Consider the following 6,990-nt stretch of genomic DNA (forward strand, 5'->3'; position numbering starts at 1 on the left):
ACTGTGTATGTTAATGACTCTCCAGGGCAAGCCTATTACCAGAAGTAGCTGGCCACTGAAAACAGACTCCATGTTTTTGTGTGTGTCTGCGCACGCTTTCTTGCTTTCTTTCTTTTTTCCTTCCTTCTTTTCTTTTCTTTCCTTTTTCTTTCTTTCTTTCTTTTCTTTTCTTTTTCTTGAGACAGGGTTTCTCTGTGGCTTTGGAGGCTGACCTGGAACTTGCTCTGTAACCAGTCTGGTCTCGAACTCAAAGAGATCTGCCTGCCTCTGACTCCCAAGTACTGGGATTAAAGGTATGTGCCACCACCGCCCGGCTCTTTGTGCTTTCTTTTAGTTTTTAGTAATTTTTTCTCTTATTGGTTTTTTACGTTTTTGTTTTGTTTTGATTTCCATTTTTTGAGAGAGAGAGAACATTAAGTTGAGTGGGTAAAGAAGTGGGAAGCATCTAGAAGGGGTTGGGGTAGAAGAAAGATGAAAACTTTTTAATTAAAAAGAGATTATCTGTAAACTCAGAATTTGAAATACAAATTGTATTCACAAAGGTATATAAACATGTTTTTTAAATTTTATTTATTCATGTTTATTGAGACAGAGTCTTGTATAGCCTATATTGACTCCAAACTTGCCATGTTGTCAAGACTGCTCTTGTACTCCTCACCCTCTTGCCTTTGCCTCTCAAGTGTAGGAATTATAGACACGTTCAATGCCAAGCTACAAAATATAAATATAAATGTAAATTATAAAATATAAATATAAACTTTAGCAATTACAAATGTTAGGCAAGTGTTTGTCTGAGAGGCTACCTTAATCTGACTGTGTGGTAATTTATTTATTTATTTGTTTGTTTGTTTGTTTGTTTATATTTTAGAGACAAAGTTTCTAAGCGTAGCCCTGACTGTCCTGCAACTTGTTCTGTAGATCAGGCTGGCCTGGAACTCACAGAGACCCTCCTGCCTCTGCCCCCAAGTACTGGGATTAAAGTTCTATGCCACCACACCCATCTATGAGGTGTGGTGTGGCTTTTATTTGTGAGCCTAGAACAATAAAGTGATTTTAGTTTTTAGAAATCTCATGTTGAGGATATAAGTGATTGTTGTCAAATGTTATCCATTTTGCTGTGTTTTGCTGCATTTTTGAATTTGAGGGTGGGGTCAGGTGGGGGCAGGGTCTCAGTGTAAGAAGGAACAAAACTGAAGCCATTTAGGATAGTACTTCCATTTTGAATAAGGGTCAAATGAAGTTTAAGTCCCCCAGACTGTGGACAGAGGTTTCTGTCCTGTCTGATCCCACATCTGTTTAGTTCCAAAGAGTCTTATATTAATTATAAACTGTTTGGCCAATGGCTTAGACTTCTTGTTGGCCAGCTGTCTCTTAATTTTTAACCCATTTCTATCAATCTGTGTATCTCCATGTGGTCTTGGCTTACTGGTGATGCTGCCCTCTTTCTTCCTCAATAGCTACATGGCATCTGTCCCAAGACTCACTCCCTGTGTTCCTATCCCCAGCCTTCTAGTCTGGTAGCTCCACCTATACTTCCTATCTGGCTAGATCCTGTCTGTCCACTGGCCGAAACAGCTTTATTCATCAACCAATAAAAGAAACATATATTCACAGCATACAAAAGGACATTCCCCCATCACCAGACCTCCCTGGTTAACTGACATCCTGGTTGACATGAATGGTGGGTAAGCCAACCAATGAGAACAAGGTAAGTGTACTGAAGAACAATGTTCCCAGGAAAGTCCCCTATCCCTGAATCCTGATTGGTAGAAACTAACTGTAACTTGGCACAGACTTTTTTCCACAAAAATATATTTAATAACTTGTTATATAAAATCAAACACAAAATTTAATCAATAATTCAAACTCACTTCTAGCAGGGAGTGCTTGTATTTAGGAAAACTAAACTAAAATATATACATATTCACAACAATTGTAAGCATAACTGAGAAGTTATGAAATGCACAGAATTCCAGATTTACAGCTGGAAGTTCCATAAATTTATCTTAACCAAGTGTTTGGGGCTAATTATGAGCAACTATTAAGTCAAAAGCAAGAAAAATGGGAAGGAATGACCTGTTTATAAACCTTTATGACAAATACTTCTCTAAGATAAAAAAGGCAATATACAAGTGATCAAGATTTCTTACTGGATCCCTGATTGTTATTTTTGGCAACTTAGCCCAGCCTGGTGGAAGGCATTGTGCTATGTGGTCAGGGAGCCTGTGTTGTGTCTCACCAGAGCCTTGCTAACTGGAGCTGTGTGCTCTGACCCAAAGCAAGGAAGCAGTATCAGCAACAGTGGCACACACCTTCCCCACACAGGCTAAGGCCTCCTTTAAAGGTATTGCTGAAAGACTCCATCGCCCTGCTTACATTATGGAGCAGAATGAATGGATGACCACATACATCATATACAAGTTCATCACAATAAAGGTTCTGAGTCCTATTTCGAATTTGAACTACACCCATAGTAATGGTCAATCCACCTTGTTCCAGAAATGTGGTGATATTTTGTTTATGATCTAACAAATAAAGCTTGCCTGAAGACTAGATTGCAAAGCTAGCCACACTAGTTAGCCATAAAGGCCACCACAGTGGTGGCACACACCGTTAATCCCAGCACTAGGGAGACAGAAGCAGATGGATGTTCAAGGCCACTCAGAGCTACACGAAATTGATCCAGTCAAAAGAGAAATACCTCACACAAAGGTGATCCCAGCACTTGGAGTGACACACCTTTAATCCCAGCACTACAGAGGAATATAAGCTGGAGGAGACAGGAGCTCAGTGCAGTCTGAAGACAAGATTGCACTTCTGCTCTGAGTATTGGTAAAGGTTAAGAACTCTCTACTGGCTGGCTGCTTTGCTTCTCTGGTCTTCAGTGTTCACCCCAATATCTGTTTCTGGGTTGTTATTATCCATGCACAGACTTTTGTGATTTTTCAGATTTAAAAGTTCTGTAACATTCTGGCTTGAGGTCGAAGTTCAGCTCTGGGGTCAGTTCTGTGGCCCTGATTGATCAGTACCCATTTGTTTACAACAAATTTTGCCATCCTCATTGACTTGGTGTTTTTATGCCCAGTTCTCAGAACCCAAAAAATCCACCAACGGGATGACTCACCAAATGCAAGGACAAAGGTTTCTTTCTTTTTTTTTTTTTTTTTTTTGCAAGCTGCAACCTGGAATCTGCTCACTTGGGAACAAGAAGGATACGACCTTCTGCTGGGGGGGGGGCGCTAAAGGGAAAGTTCAAAACACTGAAAGTCTCAAGATTAGAAAGCTTCTATGGTTACATAGTATGAAACAATACCTGTATATTTAGGCAGGATGCAAGTAAGCAGGTTATTGTAGGGGGAAAAAGTTTGTTAATTATCTCCTGGGCCAGGGACTTTTACAACTGTGAATTGATGGCTATCTGATCTTCTTTAGGACAGAGAAATGTTGACACAGCTGGGGTGTGTTATCTCGTCTCAGGCTTCTACCCAGTCTTTTGCTTAGCCATATCTCTCAGGCTGCCTTTTGGGACCTCAGAGGAGCTTAAAAGTTTTCTTTTCCCTATATGGGCTTTGTGTTGTTCCCAAATTCTGAAACCCCAAAATCACCAAGAGACCCACCTTGATACAAAAACAAAGAGTCTTGGGCCATTGTCCATTCATCGAGGTAGATGCTTGGAGAAAGACCTGGAGAAACCACGAGGCAGGGAATATATTGGGTAGTGTAAGGTGAGTGTCTAGGGTACACAACAGTCTCAGGATTGGTGCTCTTCCAGGCTTGAGTGACCTGTCCTGTGTTGATTGACCAACTGGTTGTTATGGCCTATAAGCCCTCCCAGGGCAGCTGCTATGCTATGCATGTCTCTGTTGTACACTTGTACCATAGAGCACACCCTGTCATAAAGCACAGCCCTGTCAGCTAACTTCTGATTGGTCCCTTGCCATGTGGAGGGTATCTAATCTCCTAGTGACTGGGAGGATAGGCTAGGTCAGGAAGCTCAGCACATTTTGATAAGTCGAGGACATGGCAGCCAAAGCAGGGGGCTGAGTGAGGGTCTAGTCCCTTTAGTCACCAATCGAATCACAGGGGATGTCCATTCTGGCTATGCATCACTGCTGCCAGGAGTCTTAGCTGGGGCCATCCTTGCAGACTCGTGGGAATTTCCCCTGTATCAGGCTTCTGCCCAGCTCTGTAAAACCCCCCTTTCCAGTCATCTCTCCCCTCCACCCACTCCCATCCCATCTTTCGAGTTCCCATGCCCACCCTCCTCAAAACTCTTAAAGACTCACACAGTTCCAAGTCTCCATAAGACAGCTTCAGGATCCAAGAGAGCACAGCACAGTAATTGCTTCATTAAATCCATTTTTATGCAAATCAAAGGAAAAGCAAACAAAAGAATATTATCAAACTACCAAAGCCAGTGCCATCTTTAGTATGTATATTTCTCAATTCTCTAAACTTCTTTCTTAACACTGGGGAGTTTTAAAAACTATTGAAGCCTGAACTCCACCCCAGGGATTTTTCTTTTAAAAAAAACTTCCCCAACAAGTCTCATGTCAGCGGGGCCAGAAATCATTTCTCTAACAGAGTATCTGATTACGAAAAAAAAACATAATTAATTTAAAAGCATGGCACAGGAAAATTGCAGGCACGTGGGGGATAGATTTAGAAACCAAAAGGACACACTCTGCTTTTGAACAATGTTTACCTCTTGCAAGCTCAAATTCTGCATATGTTTCCACAGCCAAGCATCTTTGGCCATGTTCCTCCAGTTCCTATAACCATGAACGCTCTGCCATTTCCTGTTAAGGGCCTGTCTTCTGCCTTCCTTTTTGAAGCACTAAGGGAACAGGACTGCAGAATTTGACCAAGAGAGGGAGTCAAGGTCAGAGAAGACAAAATCCTCCGAGCCTGATGGCCACCAGCTGGCTCAGTAACGTCACATGCTCAGAGGGAGAGGCTGACACAGATGGAGGCGAAGCCTGGCTACAGAGACAGCATCTCTGTTGTATACTGCTTCTCTGTGCTCCTGTTGACCTAATTCCATTCTGCTGCTCCACTCCACTGCAGGAGAGTCCTTTCTGAACACAAAGTAAATGCTTAGGCACCCTGCTCTCCCTTCTTTATTTAAAAAATATATGGGAAGAAAATATAATGCCGAATGAAAGAAGCTAGGCACAAAGGCGCACACACTGCTTTAGTGCCTAATACTGAAGTTAAAAATAGTGCTGTTTCCTCTACAGTGTGGGCACGAGCCCCAGGGATCGCGTGGCTCATGCACACATCCCCTCCTGGGGCCTACAAAACAACTTTTGCTAGAGGAGGACCATTTGAAGGCAAGCAGATGATAAACGGTAACTATTATGTCTTGAACATATTAATGTGTGCTTTATACACAGTTATCGCATGTAATCTTCACCAAGTACCATCATTTCCAGTTTGTTAATATGAACCTGAAGGTCAGACAGGCTAAATAATCAAGTCACCAGAGCTTGCTTTCTGGTGGGTCAGCGGATCTGGTAGGAAGAACAGGGAAACGTTCCAGGCAGTTCTTTGCATTTTTCTGCGTAATTGTCCCCAGTAAACATTTGTCATTTATAAAATGATAAATCATTTTTTAAAAAAGTCACCAGAGCTTAATGTCATGTTCGAAATAACAGACAGAATTGCCTTCCCTTTGATGGACTAATAAAGCGAGGCATTTATTTAACACCCTGGCCCCTGTACCTTTCTCATCCGCGTATCCAGCAGTCCTCAGACACTGACTGTGTACCATCTGGGAACACTCCAGCCTGTAAGTCACTCTCCACCTATGTTCCCCCAGAAACACACATCCCTTAAGCTTGTGCATGAAATACAGTTTGCCCCTGAGTTATAGACTTGGGGCCTTTGGTCATATGGCTGCAGTTCTTGGGTACATTGATCTGGAGGAGAGCTTTTGTGGGAAATGTCCTCTGGGTCTCACAGACTCTCCTCATCTCTCACCACCTTGGGAGGAAGATGCAACCTGGGAGAAGCTAGAGCAGGCCCATTGAAGGCAGGGCCTGATAGCTTCTTCAGTTTCAAGGCTCTCTTTCTCCACAGCTAATAAGGAAAAAGATATGTGTGTTTTCATTGACTCTAATGCCATTAGCCTTGGCTGCACCTTGAGCTCTCCTTGCAGAGCTTTGGAAACAGGAGTTGGATGTCATCTCAGACTAACTAAACCCTAGTCTCTGCCAAGAGGACTCATTGTTAGTAGGAGGAAGTCTGATGCCGCCATTAAACATGTGACTTACTAAGTCTATGCCGCCATTAAACATGTGACTTACTAGAGGCGCATACAGATGAGGTAATAAAAGGGCGGTTTACCACACCGCTAACCACACCCACTTTAGGCAGGACTAAAGACGTATACGGCTGGACGTAAAGACGTATACATACGTAGGCGGAACTACGTCACTAGCCAAGCCCACTTTTGGGCATGGCTAGGGGCGTTACGGGGGAAGGCATAAAAGACAGCGCACAGGAAGTCTCGCTCTTTTTTCCTGGAGTTCGGCTTCCGGTCCAGTCGCTAGCTGAGATCTGCTGGGCTTCTCGGGGTTTGGTATCTTGTGAGTAATTTTCTACATTAAATACTTAGCTTCACTTTCCGTAATTGTGTGTCGCGTATCGTTACAGCGTCCGTAAAGCCAACAATTTGGTGTCAGAAGTGGGATACTGTTTGTTTGATGGTCCCCAGGGTAGCTATTCATTTAGACTTAAAACAAAACTAAATTAGCCAGGTGTGGTGACGCACACCTTTAATCCTAGCAATTGGGAGGCAGAGGCAGGCGGATCTCTGTGAGTTAGAGGTCAGCCTGGTCTACAAGAGCTAGTTCCAGGACAGCCTCTAAAACAATACAGAGAAACCCTGTCTGAAAAAAACAAAACCAAAACCAAAAACAAAAACAAAAGTACTTATGTCAATATACAAAATATCTCAAACATATATGAAGCATATATACATAGTAG

The 6,990-nt window shown here is 42.6% G+C and overlaps 1 long non-coding RNA gene across 1 annotated transcript; it reads right to left on the minus strand.

The window, feature by feature from the left end:
* Nucleotides 1-356: 356 nt before the first annotated feature.
* LOC110340965 lies at nt 357-5,027 on the minus strand. Its single transcript, XR_002382822.2, has 4 exons — nt 4,706-5,027; nt 4,287-4,345; nt 3,618-3,683; nt 357-711 (listed from the first exon to the last, which is right to left on the minus strand). It is a non-coding gene; the product is annotated as an uncharacterized LOC110340965 (long non-coding RNA).
* Between the last annotated feature and the right edge of the window lie 1,963 nt (nt 5,028-6,990).

The sequence above is a fragment of the Mesocricetus auratus genome, unplaced genomic scaffold (assembly GCF_017639785.1).
Source record: "Mesocricetus auratus isolate SY011 unplaced genomic scaffold, BCM_Maur_2.0 Super-Scaffold_100010, whole genome shotgun sequence".
In the NCBI taxonomy this organism is placed as follows: domain Eukaryota; kingdom Metazoa; phylum Chordata; class Mammalia; order Rodentia; family Cricetidae; genus Mesocricetus; species Mesocricetus auratus.